This window comes from Mus musculus, chromosome 2, assembly GCF_000001635.26.
Source record: "Mus musculus strain C57BL/6J chromosome 2, GRCm38.p6 C57BL/6J".
NCBI classification, from domain to species: Eukaryota; Metazoa; Chordata; class Mammalia; order Rodentia; family Muridae; genus Mus; species Mus musculus.
The window spans coordinates 107,781,050-107,801,245 of NC_000068.7; the positions used below are offsets into that span (position 1 = coordinate 107,781,050).

General features: G+C 36.8%; 1 long non-coding RNA gene across 1 annotated transcript in view; it reads left to right on the forward strand.

Annotated features, from left to right (window-relative positions):
- Gm39903 overlaps positions 1–18,278 on the forward strand; it is a 69,797-nt gene extending 51,519 nt beyond the window's left edge. The window contains exons 3-4 of the long non-coding RNA XR_866637.2: positions 3,471–3,592; positions 16,976–18,278. This is a non-coding gene — a long non-coding RNA (predicted gene, 39903). The remainder of the gene's footprint in view (positions 1–3,470; positions 3,593–16,975) is intronic.
- The last annotated feature ends 1,918 nt before the right edge of the window (positions 18,279–20,196 follow it).

Below are 20,196 nucleotides of genomic sequence, written 5' to 3' on the forward strand. Positions count from 1 at the left end.
TTTGTTCACAGTTGAAAATAATAATCTTTCTTTCTCTCTCTCTTCTTCATTTATCTTAAAGACCACCTTCCTTCTTTGTAGGTGTTCCATGCATTCCTTGAAATTTCTGTCATGACCTGGTCTGGTCTATATGAGTTTGATATATACTCACCACCCCAGCACTCTGCTGAATTATTCCTCTCTGAATTGCTTATTGCCATCCAATAACAATTGTAGGGGGATACTTGTTGATTCTGGATTATTAGGGGAAAATATTCCAAATAAGTTTTAAAAGTTATCATATCTACCATAAACTTAACTGTAAAAATATTTCCTTTAAATTTTATGATGTGTCAATTCACTCAGTAACAGTATCTTCAAAACCCTCTTCTTATGATTAGGTTCTAGGTGTACTGATAGAGCCCATGTCTTTTGCATATACGTACTATAAAGCATTTGTTTCTTAAGTATAAGGCTTTTGATGGTCTGAACATATATTTTCATATTGAATAATTCACATTTGTGCTTTTATGCTTCTTATGTGAAGAAAATCATTATTTCCTAACTGTGCATTTTTGTAACAAATTTTACCAGTGAATTTTAACCCGTATGATTTATTGCCCGTAGTTAGTATATATATATTATGATATATATATATATATATATATATTGATATATATATCAATATTTTAAGCATACTTTTCTATTTTATTTATAATTACTATATCTTGGGGGGATATAACTTTCAAACCATTAATGAACCATTATCGCAAATTTAAATTTAAATACATTACTTCATTATTACCAAAAGGGATGCCTATCTTTAATATTCTTTTGTCTTTATACTGTTTTTGGATTTAAGGCTCTTTACTTTTCTATATAAACTTTAATTTAATTTATTCTCATTTCAAAAAATAGGATTAGATGCAGAAGTGTACTTACTTTTATTTAGATATTATGCATAGAAAATAACACACTTTTAGAAGTTTTTGTAAGTGCCACGGGACACTGATCCTGTTTTCCTTGAGATCCATGGCTTTGGGTGCATTTTTCTAGATTCTAAAATGAAAAATGCATTAAGAAACAGAGAATTCAAGCATGCAAGATATTAATTTTGTTTCAAGGTGAAGTGTGATTGCATATAGGGGACTAGGTCTGCTGTGTGAGAATTGGTATAGCAGCTGTTGCTTTTTAGGAATGAATATGAAGGAGATAAATGCATTTTCTATGAGGAACATGGAAGCAAAGTCCAAGGAGAAACACTGAGAGTAGAACTCAGTTTGGGGCAAGGAATGAGGGACTAAGAGCTTTAAAGTTTATAACTTATTTACCATATCTGCTGACTGAAATGTAAAGTTATATTCATTTTACTGAATGCAGCATAGAACAAAGCAAATTTTAATATGTAAAGTAATAATGACAAAATACTAAAAATGGAAAGCAGGATAATAAGTAGTAAATGAGATAAGTATTTAAATATACACAGTGTATAGAAAACAGCTTTATCAAACCCTCCTGTGTTTTAAAAAAAAATGAATGCCATCACACATGTTCTTACAAACCTTCTTTATAAATGGACTGCTAGTATATTCTATTCTTTTTATTTATTTTCTTGTGAGTTAAGAAAATTACTGCTTATAGAGATAATTCACTTGCTCACTTGCTGAAAGCCATTAATTTGCTAGCAAATGACAGAACAAGAACTAATATGCAGGCTCATATATTGAAGAGTTCTCTTGAATTTTTTCTTTATTTTTGTGAGGTTGGTTTTTTTTTTTTTTTTTTTGGTCTTATATCCTTCATGGTAAGCTAAATATATTCATCACTAGTAGCTGTCAATTTATAAATAATATTTTTTCTGATTCAATAAGAATAAAAGAATTGTCTAAGGATAGAATATTATTCAAAACAAGCAAGACATTATTTTCAAGGACATGTAATTTTAAGGACCTATAACTAATATTAACAAAAGCAACTGGTAGTTGCTGAATGCTCAAGAAAACTTCCATAGCTATGTTAAAAACTGTGACAAAATTGCTTTTCACCATCATCTGCAGATGAAGGACATGTTCACTTTAAAATCAGTATGCCAAAGAGATATTTACACTCCACATTCATTGAAGCAGTGATCAGAATAGCCACATATAGAAATAATAAGTGACCATCCACTCCTGAGAGGATTAAAAACTGTTTCACAAACAGCAAAATGCTATTGAGTTTTATGTTCAATATTGTATTGAATTGTGAAATTTGTCCTTTGCAGCAACATGGTTGGCAATCATGGTACTAACCAAGCGAATAAGTAAAAAGCAGAAATATAGGTATCACATGATTTTGTTCATATGTTGAATATGAAAACTGTATCTCAGACCTAAAACTGACACAATGACCTGGTAAGATTGAGGGTAGAATGGTAGTTAATTAAGCTGATAGAAATACAGAAAATTTGTCTTTTGAAAGTATCAGTCAGTTAGGACCAGAATATAGATGACAACACTACAGTGTACACTTCTTTAAAACCAGAAGAAAGAATGTTGATATAACTGACTCTTGAGAGACTCTGCCAGTGCCTGACACAGGTGGATGCTCAGAGCCAGCCATTGGACTGAGCACAGGGTCCCCAATTGAGGAGCCAGAGAAAGGACCTAAGGAGCTGAAGGGGTTTGCAGCCCCATAGGAGGAACAATATGAACCAACTAGTACCCCCTGAGCCCCCGGGGCTAAACCACCAACCAAAGAGTACACATGGTGGGACTCATGGCTCCAGCCACATATGAAGCAGATGATGGACTTGGACATCAATGGAAGGAGAGGATCTTGGTCCCGTGAATGCTCGATGCCCCAATGTAGGGAAATGCCAGGACAGGGAATCGAGAGTGGGTGGGTTGGTGAGCAGGGATGGGGGGATGAAATAGGAGGTTTTTCGAGGGGAAATAAGGAAAGGGGATAACATTTGAAATGTAAATAAAGAAAATATCTAATAAAAAAAATCAAAAGAACAGAATGTTGAAAGCTTTACCCTTATTCAATTTGCAAAGACTGACATGTTTATCCTGATTCATAATTATATACTGTAGGCGTTTAATATTCAAAGAATGTAATGTATCCTTGAATGTACACAGCATTTATATGTTTTAATATATTAGGTAAATTAAAGTAAAATAAAATAATAATTCTTTTTTGGTATAACTATTCACTTTCTGGTTGGATTTGAGGTTTTCTGCATAATAGGGTCAAAGCTCATGGCTCAGGGCTTCATAGTCCCTAAGGTAAAATCTACAATTGTTAATTTGATAAATGGTCATGCTGTCAAATTTCTTTCTACTTATTTATGTTTATTTTTATATACTTTGCTGTTTGCAATCCAGTTCAGACAAGCCTCTTTCTGCAGTAAGAAATGGTTAATGGGGTGATGCTTCAATGCTCAGTGTGCTGAGAATAAAATGCTGGATGCTCGGTACTAAAATTGACTGCAGTATTAAACCTTCCAGGACCCAGACTAAGGGAACTTCACAGAAGAGGCAGAAAAAATGTGAGACCTGGAAGATGGAGAAGAGTGGTGTTCAATGCTGTCTTCTGCACATAAGATGGTCATCATTCTCACAACTTCATAGTGAGTGTGGTTACTTACACAAGGCCTGCATACACCCAATTCAGCCAAAATTCCAGCAAAGATGAGGTGGATGGTCTTTATGTCCTACATTTTACTGAAAGCTTTTGGCAGTAAATAGTTGCTAGGAGACAGGAGGAACATTCTTGTTTAAGTATGAGACCATTAGCTTGAGTGGACTGCCTCATGTTCATATACATATGGACATCAATAACTAGACTTAATAAGTAAGTTAAAAGGACATGAAATTGAGAGGGGAAGCCTGCTGAGAGGATATGAGGAAGTTGTATAGGGACAACTTGAAGGTAAGATATAACATTTCATTGTATTTATGTATAAAATTCTCAATTATGAAAATTTTAATAGGTAATGAACATTTGTCATTAATTTTGTGAATATGCTGTGTGATACATGTGTGTATTTGTGTTCACATGTGTATGTCCATATGAGTGCTAACATGTGTGCATCACATGTACTTGTGGAGGCCATAGGTTGATAGCAGTCTCTACTTTATTTGAAGAATTGGGATCTCTCACTAAGACAAGACCACTCATATTTAATTAGTCCATTTATCCAGCTTGTGAATGTGCAAGGGAGTATGGTGGTGAGTGCACTCCTCTCCTTATTTGTGTGCCCTGTTTTTACTTCATGAGCTAAAATTACAGCTAAGATGTGTTCACTTTATGCCATATACCTCAATATTAACATTCCTCTTTTGTTTGGGCTTATTTGAGTTTTATGAAATTCTTACAATTTGAGAGGTCACTCTTTCATGAGCAATTTCCATGCAATTTTCAATTCACTTCTACAGAAATTATTTCAGTATAGCTGAGCATCCAAAGTCCATTTGAATTTCATATTTAATAACCTCGTTCTCTGCTTTCAGTAAACATGATGGAAATTAATTTTCAGGCAACTCAGCTATTTAAAGAAACAAACCTGTTAAATTTAGCAAGAAGAATGATGTTAGGACCGCTATTAAGAATCCTCCTTTGCACATTTACATGAAACAGGGCCTTCCAGTCAGCCTTCCAATTAGACCACACTGAAAGCCAAAGCTTTGTTGAGGGCTGTCAGCACAATTAGCATTTATATTATATTTGCAAAGCCATCCAGGCCCCATGAACAGTGCCAGCATCTTTTAAGATAAACCCGGTAGTCAGTTTGTGCTAAAAATAGTTAACTAAAGAAGAGCAATTTCTTTTTCTGACATGCAGTGAAGTACCTTCTAATACAAGGTGATGGGTTTTTGGCAGTGAGAATGGTTAAGAAAAAAAAATGTTCCATAGTGAGAATCTATTTTATTAAGGGTCAGCAAGTGGGAGAAAATAAAAGAGGTTATTACAAAACGGAGGGAGTGAGGCATTCTGGTAGAATTTGACTCTACCAAATGACCTCATATTTTAGTTCCAGCTCTGTCAATTACTAGATAAATAAGCACATTAAAACATATATACATATATATCAATTCCCCTTTGCAAATGAGGCACAAAAACCTACCTTGTTGTGTTATCATAAAGGAATATCAAAGCAGTACCTACATAATGCATTAGTAATTATTGGCTACAGTACTGTTTTCATTCTTCTAATTCATCTAAAATCTCACTCTCCCCTCTTCTTCTCCATCTCCAACTCCTTCTCCCTCACTCACTCTCTCTCCATTTTCCTCTATGTTACTCTTGTTTTATTTAACTGTATCTGAAAATTTAAAAAGCCATTTCAATTACATCAAGGCAGCCTTTGTCTTCCCCTTTAGATTGGCTTTTAAGTCTCACATACACTCTACAAACGCAAACCTTTTGTCACTTACTACCATTGGTCTTTGCTGAAATCTCCTCTCATGATTATCTACCTTTATTTCACATGTTTCAGCAAGACATTTTCTTTTCAGATGAGTTATTTTGTAGTTAAATGTTCATGGAAAGCAGATTCATTTATGATGTCTATGTAGTAGATAATTCACATTTTGATTACCAATAATGCCTTAAATCAAAGGCTCCAGAAATCACCCTTTATCTCCCTTTAAAATCTGAAACTTGGAGAGTTTTAAAACTGAAATAAACTGCTCATCAGTTTTCTGTCTGGGTTTCCACACAAGAAAGTTGGTGTGTTCCATGGCTGGCAAAAGTTGAGGAATATGATGTGGATTAGGAAAAGACATGGGACAGCTTTTGACTTGCAAGAATCAGGGTTTACTCTGATCATGTTTCACTGTGTGACCTCTACTTGTTTTTTCCATTGTCAGATAGTAAGAACTTATAAATACAAAGTCTGGACCTGGGGTGAACATAAGTGATAAAATTGTCTGGCAAGTCCTTGGGTTCAATATCTAGAACTACAAAGAAATACATAATATGAATGTTTTAATTTTTCATAACAGTATCATAAAGTCAGCATTTATATATTTTCATATTTTGAGTGAACAACTAATGTCTAGAGAAGTATGGCCAAGAGTTAAATATAACCTATTTTCATTATCCCTACATCTTTTAAAAAATTGTAGTTGACTTTATTTAAAGTATTTGGGTTTTAACCCATTTGGTGGATAGATTTGCATTCAGAAGGAACCTATTATTGTGCTGAACCAAAAAACATTGCTAATCAGTTCGTTACATATTCTTCCTTACAAGTACAAAAAACCATCCCAAACCTAGGCAATCAGCACCTCTGAAAGTAAGATTCATGTTCCTCAGCTGTTAATGCCCATTCAGTGAGCTTTATTGTTTATTGAACAGTGGATAAGGGTATAACATTTAAAAGTCATAGCCAGTGACAATGAATGGCTGCTTGGAGAGGAAATGTCAGTGTTCACCAAGAATGCATCTCCTAAGAAGTTACCCAGCAGATGACCCTACATACATGCACATGTAGAGATAGAACTAATTGGATCGCACACACACACACACACACACACACACACACACACACACACACGGAGAGACAGAGAGAGAGAGAGAGACAGAGAGAGAGAGAGAGACAGAGAGAGAGAGAGAGAGAGAGAGAGAGAGAGAGAGAGAGAACAAGAAAGTGAAGTTGGTATGGAAAAGTGTTAGGGTATCTAGGGAAAGAATTGGAGGGAAGGAAATGAGCGGTTGAATTTATTTAAATATACTATATCCATGTATAAAATTCTCCATAATAATTTGTATAAGCTTCTTAAGCCAGGACATGGATGATATTTTTTTTACCATATGTCTTTAGGGTCCTTAACATTCTTAAACTTTTTAAGATCATCCTTCAGCAAGAATTTGGGGAATTCATATCTTGTATTCCCTAAAGCACTTATAATCAAAATAAGATCTTTTCTGAAGTCTTCTCATAAAAGCCATGGAATTAAAAATGTAAAGTAAATGAAATAAATGAAATGAACAGACTTGCTTTTTTATAATCAATGTTCAAAGGTTAGTTTGTAGGCTAACCACTAAGTAGTTTTATTTTACAGAGCATACTTACCATAGGAAATAAAGCTCATTCAAGGAGACATTACTCTTTCTTTAATAGAAGAATGTATGTTATTCTTTTATAGAAAATCTTTTTTTGTGTGCTTCTTCTCCACTCCTACCCCTTAATATTTTGCAAGAAGCAACCTTACTGCTTGCTTTTCATGCTTTGGGAAAGCACTGTTCAACATAAGATGATTTTTATTGCTCTATCATAGGCATGTGATGGTTGGCTGTTCATAATTTACTTTTTATTGCTAACTTTAACCTCCACGGAGAAATCAATAGTGTCGTCTAGGTCTGATCCTCAAGATATTCTGCTCTCCTCCATCATACATGATTTTCTGGAAGATGAAGAATAATATTACATAATGATCTTTGCCAAATCTGGTTACTGCAAGATGCTCCCTGTTTTCTTTTTTTCCTGGTTTTGAAATTGAGAATAATGATCTCAAAGCTACTCTGAGAATTAAAATGATTAGATGTAAATGGCTCCATATTTATTCACAACACGAGTCAATATTTTAGTGATATTAACTCCTCTCTATTTTTTCTGTTTTCAAGGACTGCTTGAGATTTGTACATATCTTCTAGAATAACTGAATCCCATGATTTATACAGATCATGGATTTGAAAACTGGATGAGTACATTTATTGAATTTCTTTGTCACCAAGTCAAGTTCAAGTTTTATCTGTCATCTACTGTACATTTCACTCTCCTATGCACTGAAGAAAATAACAACCCTTTGAATTCACATAATAGATACCTAACCTCAAGGAGCTAAGAATATTGTTGCAGTATAAGGCTATTTTTTGCCATCTGCTTGCTCTCCTTATGAAGATGGTTGAGGAATAAGAGCTGCACAATCAGAATATGTCAAATGCTTGGTATTGATTACAATAATTAGCAGGGTTTGCATGAAGGACAGGATTGATGACTGTGGCACTGAAGGTTGTATTTATGTACAAAGGTCTGGGAGATTTCTAGATCGAAAAAAAAAGTGACATCATCTAGAGATATGGACAAAATCCATGAGTAATAGATGTATAGACACTGAGCTGATTAAAGGTGACCAAAACTTATGCCTAAGATATATCTAGTCAATGAATTTGATGAGATTAAACCCTGAAGGTTAAGTTAAATGGTTAAGGCTCTACTCAGAGAAATATAGCTCTTTCAGCCTTTACATGCTATGGGCTTTTTAATTTTTTTCATTGATTCTTCTCTCATATAATATGTCCCAACTACAGCTCTCCTGCCCTCCATTCTTCCAGGGTCTGCCACCCTGGCTTTGTAAGCAATAGAACTTCAGATATGGTCCTTAAATAATATGATGAATTTAATAATACACACAAGCAAAGTGATGTCATACTGAGTAATGATCTAGATTACTTCAACTCACTTTGATTTATTCCTGAGGTTTAAAGTCAGCCTACATATACGCTTCATTTAGATATCCACTCTTAGTCCTATGATTCTTCTTCTTGAAAGAAAGACTAACACAGGGCATAACACTGCTAACATTTGATCCTAGTTCAAATATTGAAACACTGAGCTTAGCAGTATTGGAGAACATGAGACAGAAAAGGATAGTGTTGTTGTGTAACTGATGTATGCACATAGTACCAGGTTAGACAATGAACTATGGTAAGAATAATCAATTGTCTCTTTAGTGGACCATGGAAAGCTTTGCCTAAGTTTTCCAGCCCTGGATGTGTGAGCCTTATTCTGTAGAACATTGGTCATAAAGTATTTCAAACTAGATGGCTTTTTAAGGGAAAGCAATTAATTTTCTCACTGTTTGGAAGGCAATAAGCCTTCCCAGGTGTTAGTGAAATTTGGACTACATTCATCACTCCCTCTGAAAACTGAAAGCAGAATCCTTTGCTGCCTCTTGCCACCTTCTGATATTTGTCATTAGTCCTATTGTTCTTTGGGTTTGCAGATGCATCCCAGCAACCTGTGCCTCTCTTTTCATTTTCTTCTGTGACCTACTCTCTCTGTCTCTTCTCTTTTGCAAGAAAAGATTCAACGGGCTCTTCTACAAAGATTTTTGTCTCATATATCTTAATAAAGATTTCCTTCCCAAATTATCATATTTTCAAGCACTAGTAAATAAAATGCCAACAAAACTTTTAAATGACCACAATCTAAATGTGAAAATTTCTGAGAAATCTAAATGAGCCCTTTGGGGATCTATGGACAGACAATAGCACATTTCCTCAGAGTCTGAGACAATTTGAAAATACACCATGGATGCTTCAGAATTTTAAAGAGTCAGTCTGATCCTATTGCCAATACTTCTGCTTTTGATAATTGACTTTTAGTAATAAAGTGTATAGCTAGAAATAAAGAGGCACATGATTCTATGGAGATTTGAATTTATGCATGCTTTATATTCATCAGGATATTTGAGTCTCATAATTGAACTATAAGTCATAGAATACTATTCTTGAAGATTTAAATAAGATTCACTGTAGTCTAAAATAATTGAAAATTAAAATAAAATTATAAGCAGATGAGCACATTCTGAATTTATCTCCTAATTGAAGAATACCCAAAAGGTACTTATTCCTGACAGGCTTTACCAGCAACCAATTAGCTCTTCAGCAAGGCTTTGCCACAGAGTACCTAGAAGGTTTTGCAGCATCTTTTCTAATGAACAAAGAAAAGAGTTGAACAGGTCACATTCAGGCTATTGTCTATCAATTTAGGAATCTCATGAAACTGTAATTTATCTTGAGACACTGAAGGGAAAGCGGGTAGAAAAATCCAAGACTGTTCCTTCTATTTTTTTTATAGGAAATAATCCGAAGTCAGTAAGAAATATTTGCTCCCAATAGAAATTATGTACAATGTCTTCAAAGAAGACATATAATTTGGGGGTCTACAAGATGGTTCAGAGAATAAGGTGCATGCCACAGGAGTCTAATTACCTGAGTTTAATACTCAGAACCCACAAAAATCTGGAAGAAGAAAGCCAACCCCTGAAAGTTGTGAACGCCTACCATGTGAACTTTGTTATGTGCACGCACACACACACATACACACATGCATACACACACACACACACACACACACACACACACACACACAGAGAGAGAGAGAGAGAGAGACAGACAATTAATTAATTAATTAATTAAGTAAAAAAAAAACTATGACTTTTAAAGAGACAAAGCTATTTGGTTAAGATTTTTTAATGTTATCTCCAAGTTCTTTGACTGTCCTATGAAATACTAGGTACCTTCTCTTTGCATTAAATATATGTGCACTTGATGTCCTTATTCAATATAATCTGGTTTCTTAACTCCTGAGTTGTATGGATTCTATGAAATGTGATTTATATACTAATGAAACCAGCTGTTTTGTATCTTAGAAGATACAATTAACTTTTGGAAATTATTCTTTGTCATGTTTTTCTGTCAAAATGTAATTGGTTGGCATTTTGAACTGCCACTGAACTCTTCGATGCTCAAAATAACTGACTCTTGGGAAAATAGAACCTTCCTATTATTTTAAGATCAAAAGTTGAACCATCTCAGTAGAAGGCAAGGCTGTCAGGTTGCCTCTTGTAATACGCTAAATACAGCTGAGAAGAATTCCTCAGTTCATTATACAGTCAATAAGTGTTATGCCTGAAATTTGCCTCAAAACAGTATTTAAAACAACAAATGCAAACTTTAATTCCCTCTTTGCTTTTTCTACAGCTCAAACACAATCTGAAGCAGTCAGAAAGAAATTTGTTATTTGAGCAGTTTTATTTATTTTTTTTAATTACTCAATACTTTCTGAAACTTTCTGTCTCTAAAACTACAAAATGTTATTTTAAAAAAAAAAGAATGCCTTCCATAAAAGGCAAGCTCAATTATAACAAAAATCATATTTGTCTTTCTGATTCTTCCTACCAGGCATATTTTCTAGAAATTCAACAAGTTCAGTTGAAGGTGTGCAGGTGGCACTGGCATTTTGCATTCAAGTGGCTTCTTTATTTTCTTCCTATCATTGTGATAATCATATTACCCAAAAGCAAGTAGGAGAGGAAAAGGCTTATTAGCTTATAAATCCTTGAGAAAAGCCAAGGCAGGAACTCATGAAGAACATAAACCTGGAGGCAGAAACTGAGACAAATATCAAGGAGAGTTGCTTAGTGGTCATTCCCCATAGCTTGCTTAGCTTTTCTTTTCTTTTTGCCAGTAATTTATTTAGATAATTTTCATCTAGATCCCAGCCCCATCTCCATCCTCTCTTCCTAGTCCCACTTTTACAAATCCCTCCTCTCACTACGCCCTTCCCTATTGTTCAGAGAAAAGGATGCCTTCCTTGGGCAGCACCTGATCCTTGAACACCAAATCTCAGCAGGACTAAGCTCCTCCTCTCCCACTGAGGCCACATGAGTCAAACCAGCAAGAGGAAGGAGATACAAAGGCAGGCAACTTAGTCACAGCCTGATACAAATCCTACTCCAACTTTTGGGAGATCCACATGAAAACCAAGCTGTTCATGTGCTACATATGTGTAGAGGACCTACGTGAATGCTCTTTGGTTGATGGTTCAGTCCCTCTGAGCCCCCATGGGCCTAGGTTGGCTCTGTAGGTCATTTTATGTTGTCTGTTACTCCTCCAACTCTCTCGATCCTTCTCCCGACACTCCCATATACACCATGAACTTTGTCTAATGTTTGGCTGTGGGTTTCTTCATGTTTCTATCAGCTGTTTAATGAAACCTCTCAGATGACAGTTGTGCTAGGCTCCTTTCAGAAAGCAGAGCAGAGTATCGTTAATAACGTCACAGGAACATCTTGGAGGCAAGGAACTTTTGGGGTCAAAGGGTTTGGGTTACTGTCTTTATCCCTTCACCAGAAGTCCTGCCTGGCCACAGAAGGTGGCCATTTGAGGACCCATATCCTCCACTGCTAGGAGTCTTAGCTAAGGTCATCCCTATATCCTCCCAGATGCCTCCAGAGATCTGCATCTTGTCCCAGAGTTGCTCCCCCCCACACACACACAGATTTTCTTTATCTCTCCCAGCTCTCTCAACCCCTACCTCTGCTCTCCACATAGCTAACTGCCACCCCAGTTCCTCTCAATACTATCTCTGCCACCCAGTTCCATCTCTCCATCCACTTCTAATGTCTATTTTATTTCCCCTTCTGAATCATCCTTTCAGCTCTCCTATTAGCTTCTTTGTGTCTGTGGATTGTAGTATGGTTATCCTACACTTAATAGTTAATATCCACTTATGAGTGAGTACATACCATGCATGTCTTTCCAGTAGAGGTTTCCTCATTCAGGACAATATTTTCTAGTTCCATCTGTTGCTTATAAATACCGCCTCCTTCTTTTTAATAGCTGAGTTGCATCCCATTGTGTAAATGTACATCTATGAGCTATTTCCAGTTTCTAGCTAATAGGAATAGAGTTGCTATGAGCATAGTTAAGCAAGTGTCCTTGGGTATGGTGAAGCATCTTTTGGATATATGCCAAGAGTGGTATAGTTGGATCTTGAGATAGAACTATTTCCAATTTTTTTTTATGAAACTGCCTTATTGATTTCCGAAATGGTTGTACAAGTTTCCAATCTGACCAACAATGAACCATATCCTGTCACTTGAGGTTTTGATCTTAGCCATCTGATTGGTATAAGATAGAATCTCAGTACCACTGTAATTTTCACTTCATTGATAACTAAGGACATCGAAATTTTCTTTATGTGCTTCTCTGCCATTAGAGACTCTTAGCTGGTAATTCTCTTTTTAGTTCTGTGCCCCTCTTTTAATGTGTTGGTTTATTGGAGTCCAATTCTTGAGTTTTTTATATATTTTGGGTGTTAGTCTTCTGTCACATATAGGGTTGATGAAGATCTTTTCCCATTCTGTAATCTGCACTTTTGACTTATTGATAGTGATCTTTGCCTTACAGAAGGTTTTTCATTTCATGAGGTCCCATTTATTAATTTTTGATCTTAGTGACTGTGCTATTAGTGTTCTGTTCAGGAAGTTGTCTCTTGTACCAGTTTGTTCAAGATTAACTGGATTAGTTAATCGCACTTTATTGTCTATGGAGTTTAGTGTATCTGGTTTTATGTTGAGGTTTTTAGTCCACTTGGACTTGAGTTTTGTGCAGAATGATATGTACAGATCTATTTGCATCTTTCTTTTTTTTTACTTCTTTTTATATTAGTAATTTCATTTGTTTACATTTCAAATGATATCCCTCTTCCCAATTGCCCCTCCACAACCCCCCATCCCATCTCACTTCACCACTCTTTCTTTTGCTTTATGATGATGCTACACTGCCCATTTGCCCACTCCTGCCTCACCCCTCTAGCATCCCCCTATGCTGGGGCATAGATAAAACTACCCTCTACTACATATGTATGTGAAGTCTTGGCTCCCTCTATGTGTACTTTTGGTTGGTATTTTAGTCCCTGGGAGTTCTGGGTGGTCCAGTTAGTGGATATTTTTCCTTTTTTTTTTTCATTTTTATTAGATATTTTCTTCATTTACATTTCAAATGCTATCACCAATGTCCCCTATCCCCCCCCCCTGGGCCTGCTCCCCAACCAATCCACCCCTGCTTCCTGGCCCTGACATTCCCCTGTACTGGGGCATATAATCTTTGCAAAACCAGGGGCCGCTCCTCCCATTGATAGCCTACTAGGCCATGCTCTGCTACATATACAACTAGAGACAGAAGCTCTGGGGGGTACGGATAACCTGATAGGGGACTAATATCCAATATATACAAAGAAATCAGGAAGCTGACTCCAGAAAAATCAAATAACCCTATTTTTAAAAAGGGGGTGCACATGGACTAATGCTGATCTTCAATAACAGCATAAATAATAGAAACCAAAATTCATGTGGAAACTGAACAACACTCTGTTGAAAGATACCTTGGTCAAGGAAGGAATAAAGAAAGAAATTAAAGACTTTTTAGAGTTTAATGAAAATGAAGCCACAACATACCCAAACTTATGGGACACAATGAAAGCATTTCTAAGAGGAAAACTCATAGCTCTGAGTGTCTCCAAAAAGAAACCAGAGAGAACATATACTAGCAGCTTGACAACACACCTAAAAGCTCTAGAATACACCCAAGAGGAGTAGACTGCAGGAAATAATCAAACTCAGGGGTGAAATCAACCAAGTGGAAACAAGAAGAACTATTCAAAGAATCAACAAAACGAGGAGCTGGTTCTTTGAGAAAATCAACAAGATAGATAAACCCTTAGCCAGACTCACTAGAGGGCACAGGGACACCACCCTAATTAACACAATCAGAAATGAAAAGGAAGACATAACAACAGATCCTTTATATGCCCCTGTACTGGGGCATATAAAGTTTGCAAGTCCAATGGGCCTCTCTTTCCAGTGATGGCCGACTAGGCCATCTTTTGATACATATGCAGCTAGAGTCAAGAGCTCTGGGGTACTGGTTAGTTCATAATGTTGTTCCATCTATAGGGTTGCAGATCCCTTTAGCTCCTTGGGTATTTTCTCTAGCTCCTTTATTGGGGGCCCTGTGATCCATCCAATAGCTGACTGTGAGCATCCACTTATGTGTTTGCTAGGCCCCGTCTATACCCCATTTTTAATAGTGTTATTTCATTCCTTGGAGTCCAATTGAGTTCTTTGTATATTTTGGATATTAGCCCTCTATGGGATGTAGGGTTGGTGAAGGTCTTTCCCAATCTGTAGGTTGCTATTTTGTCCTATTGACAGTGTCCTTTGCCATACAGAAGTTTTGCAATTTTATGAAGTCCCATTTGTCAATTGTTGATCGTAGAGCATGAGATATTGGTGTTCAGGAAATTTTCTCCTGTGCCAATGTGTTCTAGGTTCTTTCCCACTAACTCTTGTATTACACTCAGCATATCTGGTTTTATGTGGAGGTCCTTGATCCACTTAGACTTGCATTCTTCTATATGCAGACATTTAGTTAAACTGCACAATTTTTTGAAGGTCCTCTATTTTCTCCACTGTATGGTTTTGGCTTCTTTGTCAAAAGTCAAGTTCCATAGGTCTGTGGATTTATGGGTCTTCAATTCAATTCTATTGATTAACCTGTCTGTTTACATACAAATACCATGTAGTTTTTCTTATGATATCTCTGTAGCACAGCTTGAAATCAGGAATGGTAATACCTCCAAATGTTTGGGTTTTTTTTATTTATACAGGATTGTTTTAGCTCTCCTGGGTTTTCGTATTTCCATGTGAAGTTGAGACTTGCTCTTTTTATGTCTGTAAAGAATTGTGTTGAAATTATGGTGGTAGCCAGGCAGTGATGACACACACCTTTAATCCCAGCACTTGGGAGTCAGAAGCAGGCAGATTTCTGAGTTCAAGGCCAGCCTGGTCTACAGAATGAGTTCCAGGAAAACTAGGGCTACACAGAGAAACCCTGTCTCAAACAAACAAACAAACAAACAAAATGGTAGGAATTGCTTAAAATCTGCTGATTTCTTTTGGTAAGATGACCATTTTACTGTGCAAAATTTCTCAATTGTAATTCCCTCTTCACAGATAACCTATTGAATGACCAAATTTTTGTTGCTAGACTCCATCTTAGAAACCCTGACCTAAGTTTAAACTCAAGCAAAGTAACAGGCAGGTACCTAGCTTCTGTTACCCCCCCCCCCCAACAAAACATGAACCTCGCTCCAGTTTCCAGGCTACTCCAACATGACCTGCATCTTCAGGTTATTCTCCCCCAACAAATCCAGCAGTGAGCACCACTTTTCAGGCTAATCTCCAACAAATCTGAGCCTTCAGGTTAAAAGCCCATGCCAGCCTAACAACCACCAATTAGGAGGAAAGCAGAAGTTAAGTTTATGGTTTGGCTCCCAGCACCAGCCAATTATGCTAAAGGCCACAGTAGCACTCCAATTAGATGCTTGCCAGGCTAGGAACATTCACCCTTTGCTTAGCATTTTCTATAAAACCTTGTCTCAAGGAGTTTTCATGGCTTTTCTCTATTGGAATGGACCTATGGTTCGGCAGTGAGTTAAGCCCAAGCCAGAGTTTATGAGTACAGACCCTGGTCTGATTGCATTGGATTGGCTCCTAATTGGTCTTTCAGGGTTCATGGACACTTCCTTGGTACTACACTATATTGTGGAAAGTTGACAAAAACTCTAACCAGTACAATGGAAAAATTAAGACTGATTACTTCTAATTTCAGAAGTAACTAATTATCTCAGGAAATCTGAAGATACTGAAACATGCTTAAGTTTCTAATGGCCTCTCTTGGACATAATCCAGAAGAACATAGCATTGAATATGATGTACTGCAGAGCTATGTGCTGCCCATTCAATCTAAGACCAAGTTTACAGTGTTGTGAGATTTTTTGTTGTTGATGTAGTTTCCAAATGTGTCTGGTGCCTGTCCTATATTACATTCATTCATTCATTCATCTATCCATTCATTCATTCATTCATTCATTCATTCAGGTTTAACAACAAGCATATGGGATCACTTGATTTAATTAGTAATATTTATTATATTATTACAGCACATCCAAGCACTAGAAAGAAAATTCTCCATTAGCATTTACAAAATAGTAAGCATGGATAAGCCATGTGGCCTTTATTACCAGTTGTTACAATAGCTTTGAGTATTATCATTTTATTGTTGATTTTTAGGATCTACAACCTTCTTTTCTACTTGCTGACTCATGGTTCAATATACATGAGTATTTATAAATGTAATAAAGCATGACAAAAAACATTGAGTTTGGAGCTCATTCAGTTGGACTTCTCCTCCTCTGGCTGGCATCGTATTTGCTTATGCTATGTCACCTCCAAACCTTAGGTCCTTCACCTGTATGTTAACATAAACACACACACACACACACACACACACACACACACACACACACACACACACAACCTAATTGTCGTGGTATACAACACAGAAGCTTAACATTTTTGTTTTGCATTCACAGGAGAACATCAGCATTTTGTGGGATCAGTCTGAGAACTGTTGACACTATACAGCAAATAAAGGCACACTCAGATATACTGCTGTCATTGTTTTTAATAAGAATTTACATTCTACCCACATCTATAGCTTTCATTTACTCCCATTTCTGTTGAACTTTTTCCTATCAACACCTGTGGATCTGGCTCCTATCCTTACTAGTTCAGTTCGTCAGCCACAATCATTTTGTTGTATGACTTTCTGCAGCTGTTATATGCTTGGAATGGCCTTTCATACCTTTGTCCTTGACAATATATAAACAAAACTGTAAGTCAAGCTTTCATCTTCTTAAGACAACAGCAAGCCGGGTCACCTTAGGCCCAGAGTCTTCGGACACTCCTAAGGTCCCCAGAGCACTCTCCATGGGATCTTAGGACCTCTGGTGAGTGGAACACAACTTCTGCCAGGAGACAGGTTCGAACTCCAGATATCTGGGCACCTTCCCTGCAAGAGGAGAGCTTGCCTGCAGAGAGTGCTCTGACCAGTGAAACTCAGGAGAAATCTACTCTCCCAGGTTTGCTGATAGAGACTAACAGAATTACAAGAGGAACAAGCTCTAACCAGAGACAACTACAACAACTGATTCCAGAGATTACCAGATGGCGAGAGGCAAACATAAGAATCTTACTGACAGAAGCTAAGACTACTCACCATCATCAGAACGTAGCACTCCCACCTCACCCAGTCCTGGGCAACCCCAACACACCTGAAAAGCTAGACAAGGATTTAAAAGCATATCTCATGATGATGGTAGAGGACATCAAGAAGGACTTTAATAACTCACTTAAGAAATTCAGGAGAACACTGATAAAGTGTTACAAATCCTTAAAGAAAAACAAGAAAACACAACCAGACAGGTAGAAGTCCTTAAAGAAAAACAGGAAAACACATCCAAAGAAGTGATGGAAATGAACAAAACCATACTAGACCTAAAAAGCAAAGTAGACACAATAAAGAAAACCCAAAATGAGGCGACACTAGAGATAGAAACCCTAGGAAAGAAATCTGGAACCATAGATGCAAGCATCAGCAACAGAATACAAAAGATGGAAGAGAGAATCTCAGGTGCAGAAGATTCCATAGAGAACATCGGCACAACAATCAAAGAAAATACAGAACGCAAAAAGATCCTAACTCAAAACATCCAGGAAATCCAGGACACAATGAGAAGACCAAACCTACGGATAATAGGAGTAGATGAGAATGAAGATTTTCAACTTAAAGGGCCATCAAACATCTTCAACAAAATTACAGAAGAAAACTTCCCAAACCTAAAGAAAGAGATGCCCATGAACATACAAGAAGCCTACAGAACTCCAAATAGACTGGACCAGAAAAGAAATTCCTCTCGACACATAATAATGAGAACAACAAATGCACTAAATAAAGATAGAATATTAAAAGCAGTAAGGGAAAAAGGTCAAATAACATAAAAAGGCAGGTCTATCAGAATTACACCATACTTTCACCAGAGACTATGAAAGACAAAAGATCCTGGACAGATGTTGTACAGACACTAAGAGAACACAAATGCCAGCCCAGGCTACTATACTCAGCCAAACTCTCAATTACCATAGATGGAGAAACCAAAGTATTCCATGACAAAACCAAAGTCATACATTATCTTTCCACGAATCCAGCCCTTCAAAGGATAATAACAGAAAAAATAAACAATACAAGGACGGAAATCACGCCCTAGAAAAAACAAGAAAGTAACCCTTCAGCAAACCAAAAAGAAGACAGCCACAAGAACAGAATGCCAAATCTAACAACAAAAATAATAGGAAGCAGCAATTACTTTTCCTTAATATCTCTTAATATCAATGGACACAATTCCCCAATAAAAAGACATAGACTAACAGACTGGCTACACAAACAGGACCCAACATTTTGCTGCTTACAGGAAACCCATCTCAGGGAAAAAGACAGACACTACCTCAGAGTGAAAGGCTGGAAAACAATTTTCCAAGCAAATGGTCTGAAGAAACAAGCTGGAATAGCCATTCTAATATCTAATAAAATCGACTTCCAACCGAAAGTTATCAAAAGACAAGGACAAGGACGGACACTTCATAATCAACAACAGTAAAATCCTCCAAGAGGAACTCTCAATTCTGAATATCTACGCTCCAAATGCAAGGGCAGCCACATTCATTAAAGAAACTTTGTAAAGCTCAAAGCACACATTGCAACTCACACGATAATAGTGGGAGACTTCAACACACCACTTTCATCAATGGACAGATCTTGGAAACAGAAACTAAACAGGGACACAGTGAAACTAATAGAAGTTATGAAACAAATGAATTTAACAGATATCTCCAGAACATTTTATCCTAAAACAAAAGGATATACCTTCTTCTCAGCACCTCATGGTACCTTCTCCAAAATTGACCATATAATTGGTCACAAAACAGGCCTCAACAGATACAAAAATATTGAAAGTGTCCCAATTATCCTATCAGACCACCATGGACTAAGGCTGATCTTCAATAACAACATAAATAATATAAAACCAACATTCACATGGAAACTGAACAAGACTATTCTCAATGATACCTTGGTCAAGGAAGGAATAAAGAAAGAAATTAAAGACTTTTTAGAGTTTAATGAAAATGAAGACAAACTAATGGGACACAATGAAATCATTTCTTTTTTTTTTCTTTGTTTTTAAATTTTTTTTATTACGTATTTTCCTCAATTACATTTCCAATGTTATCATAAAAGTCCCCCGTGCTCCCCCCACTTCCCTACCCACCCATTCCCATTTTTTTTTTGGCCTTGGCATTCCCCTGTACTGGGGCATATAAAGTTTGCAAGTCCAATGGACCTCTCTTTCCAGTGATGGCCGACTAGGTCATCTTTTGATACATATGCAGCTAGAGTCAAGAGCTCCGGGGTACTGGTGAGTTCATAACGTTGTTCCACATATAGGATTTCAGATCCCTTTAGCTCCTTGGGTATTTTCTCTAGCTCCTCCATTGGGGGCCCTGTGATCCATCCAATAGCTGACTGTGAGCATACACTTATGTGTTTGCTAGGCCCCAGCATAGTCTCACAAGAGACAGCTATATCTGGGTCCTTTCAGAGTGTATGCAATGGTGTGAGCGTTTGGAAGGTGATTATGGGGTGGATCCCTGGATGTGGCACTCTATAGATGGTCCATCCTTTCATAACAGCTCCAAA